This window comes from Lissotriton vulgaris, chromosome 8 (genome assembly GCF_964263255.1).
Source record: "Lissotriton vulgaris chromosome 8, aLisVul1.2, whole genome shotgun sequence".
In the NCBI taxonomy this organism is placed as follows: domain Eukaryota; kingdom Metazoa; phylum Chordata; class Amphibia; order Caudata; family Salamandridae; genus Lissotriton; species Lissotriton vulgaris.
Window position 1 is genome coordinate 37,868,143 of NC_141696.1, and position 19,125 is coordinate 37,887,267.

The following is a 19,125-nucleotide window of genomic DNA, read 5'->3' on the forward strand; positions in this document are numbered from 1 at the left end:
TAGTTCGCTGGTGAAATCCTGGCTCAGTACATATCCCCGACTAAGGTGGATGAGTCAGAAGAATAACGGGTTCTATGTTACTAGTGTGAAGGGACTGGCAAAGAAGTCTATCCAGAGTGAATGAAAAGTAGACAGAAGTGGTTTACTAGTAGTGAAAGAAAAGTCTTTTCTCTCTTTAGAACACTCAGACATAGTGGCAAACGTTGTGTGTTGTTGACTAAAACGTGCACTTGCACTTTAGAGAGAGTAAAAAGTTTCCGTTACCTTGTAAAGGAGGGAGTCAGTCGGAGAGCTGCTCTGACGTCACTCCGTGCCGCGCTGGCATTGGTCAAGACAGCGGGTGTGTAGTGGAGCTGAATTTGTAAAGGAGGGGTGAGTGCCGAAGCGTGAGACTCTGTCTTGCGAAAAGGCCGCGCACCCATTGGTCAAGGGGGTTTGTATTCTCTGACCTGATTGGGCAGTGCGAAATAAAAGTCGCGCTAGCATTGGAAGCACAAAGGTAAACAAAATTAATCAAGCCGAGTTAGAAGCGAGTCTGGAGAGTTGCATGTGGTATCCAGATTTCATACCGAATCCAAAGTACCTAGGATTTCATAAGGAGCAGCTTATACGAGGTAGACCGCACATGATGTATGGAGTAAAGAGGAAACTGTCCTTCTCTGATAAAATAAAGAATTTTTTCAAAACTGACAAGCCCATTAGAACGAGGGAAGGCGTGCTCATTCCCCCGCCAAATACCCCTGCCTCTTTCATGCTGTTTGATAAAGGGTACCACACTTGTGTCTGGTTAGAAAATTGGGCAAAGTATACTGTAGATGACGGAGTCCTAGCATTTCCTGTTGAAGGCACATTTAATGGTCGGATTCTGTTTAACCTAAGGACCCGCATGAATGAATTACACCCTAGACCTAGGTTGACACAGTACGAAGCCCTGGAGGAATGGGAGATTGAGGCTGCAGAGCGAGATAAACCCCGGATGGATAAGGGAGTGAGTAAATGGTATCCGAGGGTTCAAGCGCAGACCAAAGAGCAGAAAATGAAACAGTGGAGGCAATCTATGTTGACTGAAGGGCTATTCCCTATGATGGGGGTATTGGAAGAGAGAAAAGGAAAATGTAAAGACAAGACCCATCACCTAATGCCCATAGGGGACTCAGAAGATGAGCACCTGGAAGATTTGTTAATGAAAAATCCACCTCCATATGTTGCAGAGTCAGAGCCTATGCATTCTCCAAATCCCTTTGCCAAATATCCAAGATGTGGGAGGGATAGTGATACAGATGGAACAGGTACAGACAGTAAAGCCAGTGAGGGGGATGGGTTTTGCAGACCTAGATCCACGGTCCCAAATTATCAGCCGTTCGGAGAAGGTCCACCCCGATTGGTCACTCCAACTGCCCCAAGTATTTATCCTTCCTTGGTACCTCAGGTATTGCATGGCAATTCTGCAGAAAAGGTGTTGCAGGAAAAAGAGAAAGAAGCCCTGGCTAAACAGCGAGAGGATTTAGTTCGAACCATTGCCCAGATACATCCCCATCCTGATTCCCTGACTATTCCAGTAACTATTGGTCCAGCTATTCCACTGTATAGAAATGACCTGACTAGTCCCCATCCTCCTGTTATCACCCCAATACTGCCTACTCCTAGCATCCCGACCCCGAGGAAGGAAGTATTCATAGATGAGGATCAGGAAAGTGAGTGTGAATCTGTGGTCTTGATGGATTTGCCCATAAGAGAGTCTAGAACTGGTATATCGGGGGCAAGAAGCCAGACAAGACCAAAGGAGGTGTTGATTGAGGGTGCATCCGGGGTTAGGAGTGCCACCGTAGTTTCCCCAGAAGAATTGGACAGATGGACAAAGGAGCTAGAGAAGGAGACCACTCCCCAACCTAAAGCATTAGAAATATATAAATTAAGGATAGAAATAGAAGAAATGATGGCTGGGAATGTAGGAGTTGAGCGCCTAAGCTCGTACAATGAAGAAGAGTTACTGTTTATCAGCAAAAACCTTACCCGGAGTGCTAGGTTGCTCCATGAAAGGATAATGGATACAGCCACAGAAATGGGAATTGATGTTAGTCGCTCCAAAATTCTTCAGAAACCCTACAGAGTAGATTTTTCAGATAAGGATTTAGAAAGCCTGAATGTGATGGGAAAACAGATCCAGATAAAGGAATTGTTGAAGCTCTTGCAGAAATGGGGCGAGGTGGGAAAATGGAGAACCCGGTGGGCAAAGAAAAAGGAAGACAGCAGGGCTAAGTCTCAGGCTTCAGAATTCGTGTTAAAGGAAGTAACACCAACAGAAAAATTGTGCCCCATGAGAGAGGTCCCGGGAGGAAAATATGTCCATGTCCCTTGGTCCAGACAGGATATTGTGTCATTTACAAATGACTTGCCGAAATTACGTGAGAAGCCAGTTGACTGGTACAGGCAGGTAGAACGCTTCATAAAAGTTCAGAAGTGTCTGCTGAAAGACCTGGATGGGTTTTTCGACATTGTGGTCCCTGTAGATCTATGGACTGAATGTAAAATAGAAATTGATTGGCCTAATGATGAATATCCCAGAGATGAGAAAACCGGAGCCCCCTCACCTGATGTAATGAGGAAATATGACCAGGTCATACAGTACCTTAAGAAAAAGGTGCCAGCAAAGGAGACGGATTGGACCCGAATAGATAGAACCACCCAAGAACGTGATGAAACGGTGCACTCATTTTATGAAAGGTTACTGCAGGTATTCAAAACTTACAGTGGTATCGATAACGTAGACATGAAAGACATGACCCATTTCAGTTATAGATTTGTGCTAGGATTAAGGCCTGAAATATCCCAATGGATTCGAGATAATAAAATCAGTTGGCAGGGAAAGCCCATAGATGATGTCCTGAAATATGCAAAATACTGCGAAGATGAAATCGAAAATAAAAAGAAAGCCCTCAAGGAAAAAGTGATGTGGGCACAGGTGAAATTAGCTGAACAGCAGGAAAAACAGTTAAGTAAATTGACTTCTAGTAATAATGCTCAGAATGCCACTGCTGGGGGAGGAGGAAAGCCCCGAGCTAAAATGAGTCGGGAAGAAGCCATGAAAAAGTTTCCGTGCCATGGGTGCGGCCAGATAGGGCATTGGCGAGACGAGTGTCCACACCTGCAGGCCGGTAATGCCCCTGTAAATGGTTTAAATCCACAGGTGCCGAAAGAGGGGACAAGAAAGAACCAGCAACAGGTAAAATTACCCCCCATACCTCGCGCTCCTAGACAGAATTTTAAGAGTCAGGGTCAGCAGAATGAGAGGGCGGAAGTATGGGAAGTTGAGAGTGAAAGAAACGCAATCATTCCACAGTACTTGCTAAATGATACCTTCCTCTGTGAAGATCAAGATTGACGGGGCCTGAGAGGGGAGGATGAGGAGTGCGTGCTTGGCGCCTCCTTACCGGTAGACCAGACTGGACCATACATTGAAGGAAAGGTTGAGGGAAAAGACGTCACCTTTCTGTTGGACACTGGTGCTACCAGATCTACTGTAAGAACAGTGGATGTTCCTAACCTACCCCTCTCGGGAGAAGCGATCCAAGTAGTGGGCATCTCAAATCAAATAATAAGTACTCCAGTAACTGAACCAATTGAAGTTTCTATCGGAAATTTCAAAGAAATGCACAGATTTGTGGTCTGTGATTCCAGTCCTGTGAACCTGCTAGGACGTGATTTGTTGTGCAAGATGCATTGTACCATCTATTGCACACCAAAAGGCGTCGAAATTCAGACACCCGATGAAGATGGTTTGTACAAGCTGATGTTAGTCAGACAAGATTCTGATATCAAACCTTTAACAGTTGAGGATTTACCTGAAGAGCTCCAGTTAAGAGTAGTTCCAGAGGTGTGGGATTTCACAGGAAAGGATGTAGGTTTAATGGCAAATGTGGACCCAGTTAAGATAGCATTAAAAACAAATGCTGTATACCCCAAAACCAGACAGTACAAAATGAGTGCAGAAGTAAAAGCTGGAGTAGCGACTGAAATTACCCGGCTACTCGAAGCAGAGATAATAGAGGAAGTAATGAGCAGTCCCTGTAATTCACCAATCATTGGGATCAAAAAGCCTAGTGGAAAGTACCGGGTGGTGCAAGATTTACGCAAGGTAAACCAAATTGTTGTGCCGTGCTGCCCTATTGTACCCAACCCTGCCGTGATACTATATCAGATTCCCTGGAATGCAGAATGGTTCACTGTCATCGACTTGTGCCATGCATTCTTCTCCATCCCATTGCATCCAGAAAGCAAGTTCCTTTTCAGTTTTGAATTTGACAGCCATATCTATGTCTGGAATCGTGTCCCCCAGGGGTACACCGAAAGTCCATCGATTTTCAACCAGATATTAAAAAAGTGCCTTGAATCCCTAGTGCTGCCAAGAGAGTCTGTTTTGGTGCAGTACATAGATGACCTGTTAGTGGCATCTAAAACCCAAAATGACTGCGTCACTGACACCATTGCCTTGTTGAATCACCTAGGAAAGGGAGGACATAAAGTGTCACCTGACAAGCTACAATTTTGTAAAAATTCAGTGAAATATCTGGGGCACCAGATCGAAAAAGGAATCAGGAAAGTTACTACCGAAAGAATCAAAATAATTAAAGCAATGGAACTGCCCAGAACTCAGAAGGAGGTGAGAATGTTCTTGGGAGTTGTGGGTTACTGCAGACAATGGATTGTGGGATTCGCAGCTCTAGCCAGACCCCTGATAAATATGACAAAGAAAGGCGTAGAAGACCCCGTCAGTTGGGACAGTGAGAGCATGAACGCTTGGGTGACTTTGAGAAACTGTCTATGTTCTGCTCCTGCATTGGGTATGCCTGACTACACCAAGCCCTTTGAGCTATTCTGTGACACAAGAGAGAATTGTGCTCTTTCAGTCCTGACCCAGGAGCACGGACTAATTAGAAGACCAGTGGCCTATTTTTCGGCCACCCTAGAGCCGGTGGCTGCTGGATTACCTGGATGCTTGAAAGCAGTTGCTGCTACTTGCGTCAGTCTGGAACAGAGTGAGAACATTGTCATGGGACATCACGTCACTGTATATGTTCCTCATTCTGTTGTCATCCTACTGACTAGAACTAAGACCCAGTACCTCACACCTAGTCGGCTGACTAAGTATGAGAGAATTTTGATTGGTCCCTTTGTCAGCTGTTGTGCAGCGAGTGCAGAACCCTCATCTCCTTTCCTCTGTTGCTGAGACCTACGCCTCGCGGCCCCCGCTTCGCGGGTGCCGCTCGCAGGCCAGGTCAACTTGCAGCCTAGTGCAGCGGGACCTTCAACCTAGTGCTTGGAAGCACCAACGCGGCTTTGTTGAGCCAGCAGGACGTGAGGCGGGACTGCGAGGACCAGCAGGCAGCGCGGCGCTGATCGGCCGCAGCTGGTCCTCTTCCCGCCCCTCCACCGGTCAAATACATCGTGCCGAGTGAGCTGCCTGGGACTCCCTTTGTCAGCTGTTGTGTAGCGAGTGCAGAACCCTCATCTCCTTTCCTCTGTTGCTGAGACCTACGCCTCGCGGCCCCCGCTTCGCGGGTGCCGCTCGCAGGCCAGGTCAACTTGCAGCCTAGTGCAGCGGGACCTTCAACCTAGTGCTTGGAAGCACCAACGCGGCTTTGTTGAGCCAGCAGGACGTGAGGCGGGACTGCGAGGACCAGCAGGCAGCGCGGCGCTGATCGGCCGCAGCTGGTCCTCTTCCCGCCCCTTCACCTGTCTCTCCCATATATTCTGCTGTAACAACGCGCACGCGGGACGCGCGCGGGGCGACTACCGGGGCGAAGACCGGGCAAAGAGCGGGCCGTTTAAGGCCGTTCAAGGACGGCAGAGGACGGCCCTGGCCCAGAACTCTTGCGTCTTCACCCCTGGAAATCAACACCCAAGATGTCGACCATACGCAACAGAACTCGAAGTTGCGCGAAAAAAGCTACGGCGGTAGCCCAGGTGACTGGTCCTATTGATCTTTTTATTTCACGCGTACATGAGACTATTGATCAAAGTATTGTTTTATTGGAAAAAAGAGTCTCTATGGACCTCGCTAACGCTAGGCGTTCATCCTTGGGCCCTTTGGCAAAGGCTAAATCTCCTGTTCCGCAGATTGTGAATAATTGTTCATTACCTATAACTTTGTCCACTAATCATGTTTCGACTGTACCGAATACTGTAGATCTATCGGTTGCCCCATCAGACTCGGACCCGTCTTTTGAAGATCTGGAGGCTACGCCAGATCTCGAAACTTGTCAGTCACCTGACAAAGTGGAGCCGAGTCTGAGTGGGCATAAGGTTGTGGATACAGCTTCAGTACCCATTGCTCCACGGGGAAGGGCTCCTAAACCCCATAAGGCCACTTTGAAGGGTAAAAGTAAAGTAAGGAATCATAATTTGATCTCCCCTACCCCTCAATTGACATCAGGTATCCCGTGCTGGGTGCAAAACATGGTAATAGACTTAAAACTAGACCTAGAAGCCACTTTAGCAGCCCAAATTAAGCCCTTAATTTCTAAAGTGGACAGGCTTACTTCTTTATTACAATCTAAATGGCCACAAAAAAAGCAGGTACAAGTGCCTGTCCAGTCGCAAGGGACCCTGGAATTAACCACTGAATGTCCAACGAGTACTCAGGCCCCCAAAGGTGTATTAAATACGGCTCAAGGTACAGCAGTCCATGGGAACCCAGTTATACCCCCAAAGCCGCAATCAGGGAATATTCCCGCTCAACCAATGACTGTCCACATTACAAAAGAGAATACTCCTGTACAGGCGACCCAACTTTCTGTTGTTACTAATATTGCTACCCCCACTATTCAAGCTAAAGATGCAGCAGGGAAACCTAGCTCAACTTCGGCACCTCCTATTATAAATAAACCTGAAGTGCCCAAACCCAAGCAGACACGTTTTAGGTCCATAAACCTACCGCCAGAGGTTTCCCCGTTTGTAGTCGTGTTGACGGCGGTTCCTCCATTAAAGGAGGGAGTAAAAGAATCGTTTACCGAGCTTAGGAATAAATGTGCTCAATGGCTCCATCTACATAAACCCCTACCTAACAACATGAACGGTGAAATTCTCACCGTACGTAGAGGGGATTGGGTGGGCAGAAGCAAGAAATCAATAGTAGGGGACGTAATAACTGTTAATTTTAGGGATGTAGGGGCAGCAAGTTACGTGTGTAATGCACCCAATAGTGGTCCTGCGACCCAAATTAACCCACTTCCCCTGTCTTATTTTCTATCAAAGCCTGCACGACCTAACACCCCCTGTCCCACCTTTCAAAGCAATAGTGGACCCGGATATTTTCCACAGCAACCTGCTAAATCTTGGTTGCAACCACCTTATCCGCCCCCTTTTTTTCCACATCATGTTAATTTACAGCAGCAGCCCCCAAATGCCCCACCTTTTCCTATGCATCAAGCAAAAGCCCACTGGCAACACCCTTTTCACTTCCCGCCACCTTTACCCCAGCCAGTTTATCAATGGCCGCAATCCTTTCAGCCACCTCAATTGGATAAATATTCTTGGCAACAAACGTGGCAGGACCCGCCCCACTCTCAAGATCCCATGTCCTCACAATTCGCCCACCCAAATAGATATGCCGTGCTAGATGAGGTAGACTGACTCAGCTCACTAGAAGCATCGGATCTTAATAACCCTAATTCTGTGAAGGAGTATTCCTTCCCCTCTGCCAAGCCGCCAGTCGTACCTTACGATTCTATTGAATTGTCTCCATTAAGATCTTCCCAGCTCATAGGCAATCAGGGTAGCCTGGATATATGTACAACTAGTGCTAGCCCTAGCCTAAGTCCGGTTACCATCTTTCGGGAACAGGGTCCTGCTTCATTATCACCAGTAAACCAGCAGGAGTTATCTGTTGCTGGTAATGCTGGGAAACCAGCAGGAATTTCCCTTATATCCTGGAATATTGCCGGTCTTGCTAGTAAATTGGGTACACCCTTTTGGACCAGCTTTTTGGGCGAGGGTTTTGATTTAATTTTACTACAGGAAACGTGGTGTCCAGACCCTATTAATATTGAAGGGTATGTATCTTTTTGTCTCAGTGCAACCAAATCCAGCTCGGGTAGGGCTAAGGGAGGCCTTTTATTGTTAGTGTCAACTAGGCTATGTGACTGTACGGTTAAATATAGTACAACCGTGGGGACACACAGCCAAGTTATAAGGGTGGAATGCAGAAAGAACATTGACTTAGTTATTGTTAACTTTTATAATAACATTTTTGATGCCACCAGGGGGGATATTTTACTGCCTTTAGAAAAGGAAATCATTAAAGCTTTAGATATCTCGAAAAGAAAGGCTGAGGTGGTATGGGCTGGGGATTTTAACTTGCAGCCTTGCCATCTATCTAACGGGAATATTTGTGGCTTTGATGTAGCATTAAATAGTCATTGGAGAGACCGGGGGGAGAAGGAGGATTCCCCTCATTTTCAACACTGTAGTTATGGTTCCACCCTAAACAATATGCTAGCCATGCTAGATATGACCCTGTTAAACTGCAATGTCAACAACCGGGCAATTCCATGTCCTACATTCACGGGCAGAGATGCAGGTTCATTTATTGATCATATCCTGTTGTCTAGCAGTGGAGACTACACTGATTTATATGTGAACGAGGAAAGTCTCAGTGACCATAACAGCCTAAGGGTTACCCTCTTGGGTCATGGCACCTCAACAGCTTCAGGTGGTAAATGTATAACCGATATAGTGCCTACTAGACCAAAGGGCCTTAGGGTTAAATGGACCAGTACAAATTCCAAAGTTAAGCAGAAGGAGGTGGTCAGCCAATGCAAGAATCAAATTAGTTATTGTCTAGATGATGACAGTGATTCTGGCTATTTAATTGAATGTTTTGTATCTCTGAATATCATTATTGAGGGTATCTTTACTAAGTCCCCGTCAGCCAATAATAGTCAAAAGCAGGGGTGGTTTGACAAGACATGTATCGTCGCCCTCCGCAACCTAAAGAAAGCGCTCGGCACCAAACCACGCGTTAAGACTGTGATACAACACCTCAGGGCTAGTTATAAATTAGCCATTAATAATAGGAAAAGGGTTTTACAGTCTGAGGCGTGGGACAAGCTGAGGGAGGCCGCTGAGACTAAAAACAGCAAACTCTATTGGGAAACGATAAATAGTCCGTTTCTCAGTAGAGAAAATGTTCCAGAACTGACCTCATATGTGGCATGTAGCGACTGGGTTATTCATTTCTCGAAAATATTTAACCCTGAAGGGCCAACATCTGAATTACCACCACCAGATACAAATTCATGGTTGCCCCTTTCGTTGGCTATAACATTGGAAGAATGTCAGGAAGCAATTTCTTTGAGTAAAGGAGGCAAGGCACCTGGCCCCGATGGGGTCCCGCTGGATTTATATAAAGATGAAACAGCATTATGGGCTCCCATTTTGACAAGGATTTTTAATTGTGCGGCTGAAAATGAATTCCCTTCTACCTGGGGTCAATCGATTATCATCCCTTTACATAAGAAGGGCGATAAGTCAGAGGCCTCTAATTATCGCCCAATTTCACTATTGGATGCCTCTGTAAAGGTGATGAGCAGGATTTTGCTAAAGAGGCTAGAAGACTGGGCAACTGATTTTAACATCTTAACTAAAGTCCAATATGGTTTCCGCAAAGGTCTGGGTACACTGGACCAATGCGTTAACCTGGATCTTTTAATCAGTAAATATACTGTGGCTAAAAGTGGCAACCTCTTTTTATGTTTTGCTGATTTGAGCAGCGCATTTGATTTGGTTAACCATAGTATTCTTTGGGAGGTTCTGCTTGATGCAGGGGCACCAAGGGAAATTGTGTATTTTTTAGCCAGACTATACGAAAAACTTTCATGTAAAGTCCGCTATGGCACCCTTGGCGAATGTACCCCGTTCTTTAAAGTGTCTCGGGGCATTCGTCAGGGTTGTGTTTTGGCCCCGCTTTTATTTTCCCTTTTTATTAATGGTGTAGACCGATCCCTGACCAACATTTTAGCAGATGCCCCCTTGATTGGCGGTAAACCTGTTCCGCTGTTACTCTATGCGGATGACGCTGTTCTTTTATCTCGTACACAGTTGGGCTTACAGCGCCTTATTGATAATTTCACACAGTTTATACAAGCTAGGCAGCTTCGTGTGAATAAAACTAAGACATACGTAATGTCATGTGGTCAGGCAGCCAAGCAGGTAAAACATACTTTCTTCCTAGATAAGGAAAAGCTGACCTCTGTTAAATCTTTTTGTTATTTGGGAATAACATATAGTAACAGTGGGTCCTGGAATGCGGAATTTGATGCCGTAAAAATAAAAATGTTACGGTCCACCAGTAGCATCTTTCGTTTTGCCTCTAAACTCGGCTCAAGAAGTATCTATGATATGATGAACATATATAATGTATGTTGTGTTTCCTCTGCTCTGTATGGGGCAGGGGTGTGGGGTCACTGTGAGGGTATTCTCTTGCAGAAGGAGGAAAACAAGTTCTTAAGGAGGCTATTATGCGTTCCTCCCTCCGCTTCCATACAGTTGATCCATGACGAAGTTGGGATCGAGTATATCTCTGACTTAGCAGCAGTTCGGCCACTGTTATTGTGGCGATCTATTTGGGCTAAGTCGGAGACTCGATTCACTCAGGATATTATCCTTGATTGTATAGGTTTGGATCATTCCTCACGGGTATTATGGTTAAGATACATCCACCATTGGTATCTACTTTTGTTTAACATTAATGTGTTCTGTGAGCCGGAAAAGGTTGTATCTATTACAAAAAAAGAAATTAAGATAACGTTCCTTAAATTTCGTAAGGCTGAGCGAGACAAAGCTGCTGGAAATCTTGCTACTCTGAAATTATACAAAGATTTAAATTTAGCTCCTGGATTGCAATCCTATCTTGTGTTTGTGACCCGCCCTTCTCACCAGTATGTTTTAACACGGGTCAGATTGGGTATTGTACACCACTTGGTTGCTTTTCCAAACACAAAGACTAGCTCAAACACACCCTGTCCATGTGATGGTACTTCGCGTCAGAGTAGTTGCCATTTTTTACTTTTTTGTAAATTTTACCAGTATTTTAGGCTTAAATACCTTAAACCAATCTTTATCAAATACAACATCCGTACCACACAAACAGCATTGATAATTTTATCCTTACTAGTGAACGAGGAGATTTGTTTTTTCTTGGCTACTTTTATTTTAAAATGTACAGCTGCCAGGAAAAGTATCGTATTTTAAAAATTGTTTACTGACCTGTCTGTACTTGTGCTATACAGCTGCCAGGGTTTATTTATGATGAAATTAATGTTATTATCCCTGTCTGTATATATATGTTTTACTTCTCCTTGAATTTTTATATCAATGTCTGTATTAAGGTATTTTTACAGTGTTCCGCAGTATTGAATGATTATTTAACAATTTTTAATATACAGTTCCCAGTAAATGCCTAGTAAGTAATTTCTACTGACTCCTAGGTAGTCTATGTAAGAACGTCGTGTATTTTAAAAGATCGTGTCGACCTATAGAGGCATGTTTATTTCCTACTTGCTGCACTTCAGCTTTTTCCCCTTTTTAGGAAAGATTATTCGTGATTTTTAATATTTCAATTGTGTTTTGCTTGTATGATTTGTATGTACAAATCGAATAAAAGCTTTTGAACTTGAACTTGATTGGTGCCGAAAATGTCACTATTTCCCGGTGCAATGTCCTAAACCCTGCGACATTGTTACCTATCCCTCTGGATGTAGAAATTGAAGAGGAAGGGGAGCATAATTGCATCGATCTAACTGAGTTCAGTACCAAGTCCCGTCCTGACATCCGTGAAATAGCGTTACTTGATGGGGATAAAACAATGTTCGTGGATGGCTCGTGTTTGAGACATGAAAGTGGGAGCCTGAGTGCTGCCTATGCTGTGGTTACATTGACAGAAACCATAGAAGCATCTTACATGAGCGAGGTGAAATCTGCACAAGTGGCAGAGCTCATCGCGTTAACCAGAGCATGTAAGAGGGGTAAGAACAAGAGAATAACTGTTTACACAGACAGCCAGTATTGTTTTGGGGTTGTTCATGACTTCGGCCAGTTGTGGCTGCAAAGAGAATTCATGACGTCCTCAGGCACCCCTATCAGAAATGGAAAGGTGGTGCATAACTTACTGGAAGCTATCCAATTGCCCAAAGAATTGGCTGTGGTCAAGTGTGCGGCTCACAAATCTGGAAATGATGATGTGACTGCCGGTAATAGGTACGCTGACCAAATTGCACAGTTTTGTGCCCGATACCATATGTCACTCCAAATTGCGCTGTGGGATGGAACCAGCTGCCAACTTATGTTGTTTGAGAATGTGTCAACGTGGGAGGAATTAAAGGATTTGCAACAGGCAGTAGACAGACAAGAGAAAGGAAGGTGGGCAGAAGAGGGATGCAAGCTGAGAGATGATGGTGTGGTGGTAAACTCGACTGAGGTGCCTGTATTGCCTGACAGCCTGATAGACCCCATGGTCAGAATGATACATGAGCCAACACATATGGGAAGGGACGCAATGTGTCGGGTGTTTGACAAGGTGTTCTGTAATTCAAAGTTCAGGAACCAGGCGGAAAAGCTTTGCCAGAGGTGCCTAGTGTGTCAGCAATTTAATGCAGGAAAGAGGACTGTAGTGGAACAAAGTACTATTGGAAAGGCAGTAGGTCCCTTTGTCAGAATGCAAGCAGACTTCATAACAATGCCTAAATGTAAAGGGTATAGATATATCCTAGTCATAGTTTGCCTATTCTCCAGGTGGGTGGAAGCATATCCAGCAAAGAAAAATGATGCTCTCACCACAGCCAAATTATTGCTTAGGGAGTTGATACCTAGGTACGGAATTCCAGAGACAATCGAAACGGACCAAGGTGGGCATTTTGCCAACGATGTCCTATTGGAACTCTGTAAAGCATTCAAAATGAAGCAAAGACTGCACTGTGCCTACCATCCAGAGGCTTCTGGGGTAGTAGAGCAAATAAATGGCACCCTGAAATCCAGACTGGCCAAAAAGTGTGATTCCACAAAAATGAACTGGATAGAGGCTTTACCCCTTGTGCTGATGAGTTTGAGAAGTATCCCGAACAGAAAAACTGGCCTAAGTCCCCATGAAGTGTTGATGGGAAGAGTGATGCGACAGGCTTGGGTACCCGGACACAAACTGCTAAGCATTTCTGATGATATGGTATTAGAATACTGCAAGCAGCTGGGTGACCAAGTGCGTTCTCTCTCTCAGCAGATTGGAGAGACTGAAGACGAGTGGCCAAAGACTCCGGCACATAAACTGCAACCAGGAGATTGGGTGGCGTTAAAGAAACACACCCGGAGCAGTTGCCTGAAACCAAGGTGGGGAAAGCCACGACAAGTGATCCTCGTCACTACAACTGCTGTAAAGTGTGCTGGTGTACCGAAGTGGATCCACGCCAGCCACACAAAGCGGGTGTCTGGAGAAAACGCGACTGGAGCTGAAGGCAGCACAGCTGAAGAAGCTTCCGAGGAGGAAAGTCCGGAGCTAGCTGACATTGAACTGCCGAGCACAAGTCGAGACGTTGAATGGTACCCCGCCGACGACCCGGTTCATGACCCAATACGAACCAGGAAATATTCCTATTTAGACAGTGAGTGGGATAGTCCAGGTGAGTTAGAAATAGAGGAAGAAGGTCAGGTCAACGAAAATCACAACACACCTGATCAGGACGTAGGCCAAGTAGGGTCAGATCAAGGCATCGAAACTCCTCCTGAAACTCCAGAAATTGGAGAGGGACAGTTAGAAATTAGGGCTGACGTTCATGCAGAAGAAAGCGAAGAGATCGAAGAGCATGAACAGGAACAGATAGAATTAGATCAAAGTGCTCAGACAACGGAAACAACAATAACCAGAAATAAAAAGCGAGTACGATTTGAATCTGAGCAGGGACAGACTAGGGACCAGGCAGAAGAAATAGACGAAAGACCTGGAACAAGTCAGACAGGCAGGAAAACAGAGGTGCCACATCAAAAAGTAAAAAGAGTGCACGAAGAAGGCCAAGTTTCCTCAACGACTGGGAGGCACGGAGGCAGAAGTGCACCCCGATACGTCAAGAGACTGAGGCTCAGACTAAAGACAGTCGAAGAAAAACTGAAAGACAGAAAAAGGGCTGAAAGTGAAAGAAAGGCAGCCCAAGGAAAATCGCTAAGAAAGAGCGACAGACTAAAGAAACAAAACCGACTGTATCGGAGCCCTGAGTGGACTTACTTTGTGTTGGAGGAAATAGACGAACCACGCAACAGTGGCAACAGTGACGAAGAGTCCATCGCTGATCGGAGTTCTGACGAAGACCCTCCTTGAGAGAGCCCCGAAGTGAGCCTTTGGTGCAAAGAAACGAAGAGGGGTAGCAAAAGCCACCTGTAAGCTAAAAATGTCTGATCCGAATGTCTCTGGAAGATCCCGGTGTGGGTGTCTTAAAACCTGTTGTAAAATATGCGTGTGTAGTATAGCAATGTTAATAGTAATGTGGATAGGACTAACAATTTTTCTACCTTTTATGATAAGCAAAAATCCCAATTTGTCCCCTACTGAACCCGAAGCAGTAGACGTAGGGGTTGTACAGACTGCAGAAACACCACGAAGCCTAGAAAGACGCGACAAACGAGTAGGACTGACACACACACGACCTAATTTAGAAGCATCAGATGAGGATGGACTACACTTTCACAAAATGAGAAACAAGACGCATTTAAATGTTTTTGCTAACTTGTTAGTGCATTATGTAGAAGCTATGGAAATAGAGGACTGTTATGTCTGCATGAAGCTACCAACCTCAGTGGCTGAAGGTGTGACATATCACCATCTACCTTTAACCTATGGAATTTCCTGTAGCATATTAGCTAGCTTGTTTTATAGGAGCACTTTGCAGTATTATTATTCAAATGCTGACGTAGTATTTTCTGAACTTCCTATTAGAGGACACTTGAACCGTGTACATATTAAAAGTGACGTGACCCGTTATATGGGAGAATATTTTCTGACTATAGGTAACATAGATTTAGATGAAGCAAGACAAGCTAATCTGACCTGTTCTCTGCAAGAGCAGGAAAAGATGTTCATAAAGATGGCAGACAGAAGGAGAGAAAAGTTTCAGAAGAAGGCAAATGACGAAAAGGATAGAGTCTCTAGGTGGGCTGAGCATTTGGATAACACCTCGCAAGGCGAAGCTAGTCCTGCCTTGTTGCTGGATTTTGAACGAAAGGGGAAACTTTGTATCCACAGGGAAAAGACAGAGTACTATAACAATGTATTCATCGGTTCCAGCGAGTGTGAACATAATTACAAGGTAATTGGAGGTTGGGGTTTCAAAAATGGGTCAGAACCTGTGTTCCCCGGAATATATTATATATGTGGGAACAAGGCTTATTTCAAATTGCCGGATCACTGGTATGGAAGCTGCTACTTTGGCATTGTTTTCCCGAAAATATACCATGTGAATAATGCAGCTGGAAGCGATGAAGAGACTAATGGCTTAGTGCGTAGTAAACGTGAAAGTGTAGGTGAAATTATAGGTGATATTTTTAGTGCACTGATACCTGGAATGGGGGTAGTTCTGAACACCCATAGAATCTGTAAATTGTCTACAGTTGTGGACCGGTTATCAACGGACACTGCTGCTGGATTCCTGCTGGTCAATACTGAAATGGTTGCGATCAGATCAATGGTTTTGCAAAATCGTCTTGCCCTTGACACCCTATTAGCAAAAGAGGGCGGAGTCTGTAGAATGCTGAAGGCGCAACATTGTTGCACCTACATTCCTGATAAAAGTATCGAACTAAAGCAATATGTGAAAAACATAACTAATTTGGAAAAGGAACTCAAACCATTGGAGGTTGACAGTGCTTGGACGAGACTGACTGGAGGTCTCTCCTCTATAGGTAGTTGGTTTACTAACCTAGGTAGAAGTCTTTTGTGGAAAATACTGATGCCAATAGTTATAATAGGTGTAGTTGTATTAATCATTTTTATCTGCTGCAAATGCCAGAAGTGCACAAAGAAATATACTGTAAATAAGAGGGGGGTGAAAAGAAATATTGATGATTTAGAATTAGAGGAGTTAAAGAATGAAATTTACAAAAAGGTGAAAAATCACCACTCTCATAGAGAAGCTGCAAGAAAACTAAACGATAAATTTGTTGAAATTCAGATGAATGATATGGATGAATGAGAAAAGTTGGCATCTGTTTCCTTCTATGTGGTGATGATAGTAAATATCATCAAAGAGGGGATTGAAGGAGCTGGGATTCGCGTGCAAGCGCCCTGCTCTCATACAAAACCCTTGCCTAAATCGTATAATCATATTAACACTATTGTTCGTCATTTATTAAGTGTTCTCCCAAACACGCGGGTGTCCCCAGGATGCTTGCTTGTATGTCTTTTCTCATACTAACGAAGCTTGCACTAGAAACGGCTGCTTCGCTGAAATTCAGTCTGCGCATGCGTCGGTCATACCCATGTGATGTGACGCACTCGCATTCTGGAGGGAATTTGTGCTCATGCGCACTGTTGCAAACATGGCTGCTTGTCTCTCACCACGCATTCTGCTTGCTACTGCTGCTTTAGCCTATCTGTCTTTTCGCATTAAACCAATAATGCTATAGTCATTATAAAATAAGGGTTGGTTAGTATTTTATCATGGTATACAGTGTAATCGTTTTATATGTGATTTTAATTCGTTCTCGCTTACTTTTCATGTACCGCGTCTCTGGGGCTGGGAAATCGGGAGCGGAGCCATACTTGAGGCTCTGCTGGGCACCGTCACATGACTGGAGAAAACCTCCACTGCGCAGAAGCTGAAACAAGCCAGCTGGCTCCTGAAGCACAATGCGCCTGGGAACATCTCTGGGAAGACGAAATCTTACCTTGGACGATGCAACTCTGTTGCTACCTATTGTGAACTTTTTCTATATTGCTGTACTCTATGCATGGGAACGTGAACCCAAGGGGCGGGTAGGAAAATTTTAATATTTGGGATGAGAAAATTTAATTCTAGGAGGTGGTAATGACCGCACCACCTCTCCTGACCAATCATAATGTGAGAAACTGTCACTTGCAACATTAGTGGGTGGTCTAAGGGCCCCCAAAACAGTATAATTGCCCTAGTTTAGCTTAGGAAAATTGTCCGACTTGTCCGAGTAGCAGACCTGTCACTGACCCTACGAACTCTATAGGTGTTCAATCTGAAGTGCTGCGGAGCACTCTGTCCATACTTTCCACAAACTCCTAAGGGGTGGAAATAATCTTAAGTGCTGGCGAAGCACTTTGCTGGGAAATTCGAAAAGCCCAATCGGGGTTACTGGCGGATTACTTGCAGAGAGGGGTAACGCTGGCGTTGCTTCTGAAGCTGTGGGTGTTGGTCGTACCTTGGTGAGCCCAGTCCTGATCCCAAATCCTGAGGGGTATCCTGTCCTTACTGTCCGTGAGCTGTACCTGCTCGCATTCTGGCATTCCTTCCTGAGGGTCCTTGTCCCCGTCCTTCCAACTGACCCGTGGCCAGGGTTAGTCTTCTCTCAGACCTAGGTAAATATTAACCTGTGGGTTTGCGTCTCTCTCTCTTCCTCTCCTCTCTCTATTTCCTTAATAAAGCACTCTTGACTGTGATATTGCTCTATCACCTTGAGAACGAGTTATATGCAATTGTTTAGAATTGTTCCAATTCTCTCCCCTCCCTTAGAATATTACCAACTGTTATATTGTATTAGTATGTTCCAATGTTTCCCTTACCTTTAGCCTGATTGCGGTGAACATAGTAAGAATAGTTTTAAATCACTTAGGTTAAGTACATGTTCTAGGTCCCATCCACATCCTATGTTCTAGTATAAAGTTGCAGTGACTACTTTTGTTCTAAAATTCCTACCTTCTAGTCTTCCCATATACCCAAATGGTCTTAGCATTAATCTATAGCTATTTTATGGTGTTGATTTTGATGTTAGACGCATTATTCTGCCTATCACTTATTACCTTGTCATATTCTCTCTGAACTTTACATAAAGTTTTAAACATCCTCAGGTGTCTGTGGTCATTTTACAGAAATTGTGGATAAGTATTGTATTGATTATAAAGAGTATCTGATTTTAGGCCTGTCTGCTATTTCCCTTATAGCTCCAGATCCGTCATAAGAATTGTGCCTGTGGTAAGTCGGGTACATGGTGAAACCAAACCTTAATTACTCATAGCAGCGTGCAGGAGGAGAAACTATAGTAATCCTCTCCCGGTTCACCCAAAATTATTAGTGTGGTGTTTGGAAAATTCGCACGCCAGGGCCCAGTGCGTGTAAAGAATTGGTAACCTCGGTGACCCGGGAGAACTGCGCGCTCTATCAAGGGAACATCCTTGCTCCCCCCAAGGAACGCCTTCCCAGGGCAGAGTCACGCAAGGCAGCCACTTGTGCTGCCTTGCGTCACCCCAGATTTCCCAAGCAAGGCGGCAGTGCAGCGCAACTCGAGGTGGCCTTGTGTTGTCCGGTAAATCTGACTTAGGGAATACGTTGCACTTGCGATACTTTGCCTGATCCAAGGGCGATGCAATCCCTTGATAAATCTAGCCCGAGGTTTTAAAACTAGTCTGCTGTTCTTCTAATGCTGCCTCTGGCAAGAGAAATGCAGCACAGCTGTGTATACGCGTACACACACTGCTCTCATTTCCACTGCATTCTCACAGGCTGCATGTCAGCAGTAAGGACAGGAAGGTATTTCTAAGAGATGCTTTATTCCTCTCCTTGGCAGACCCTTTAGTGTGTCAAGTCTATCCAAGATACACTTTATCCAGCCAGAGGACTTAAAAGCTCCCCAAAAAACTGATCACATATTTATAAAAATAAGACAAATAAAAACACATATCACTCAGCCAGATAAAATTTTAGGACAAAAGTAAGGGATTTGCAGGAGGGGTTCATTTAGACATCTGGCCCTGTACTGGAAAGGTGAGGGGTTCTGAAAGGGTGACCATACAGGTTGAATAGGTGAACAATTTCTGATGGGGAAGGATAGTGTAGCGTAGCAGTGCGTTGAATATGTTTTTGCAATAGTTGGGTTCATCTGGGAAGAGTATGTGGTCTTACGGCTAGA

At 44.7% G+C, this 19,125-nt stretch overlaps 1 protein-coding gene across 2 annotated transcripts in view; it reads right to left on the reverse strand.

Annotated features, from left to right (window-relative positions):
- The window catches only part of LOC147693338 (transient receptor potential cation channel subfamily M member 2-like), a 623,295-nt gene that overhangs the window by 535,612 nt on the left and 68,558 nt on the right, over nucleotides 1-19,125 (reverse strand). The gene's annotated exons all lie outside the window — the stretch shown is intronic.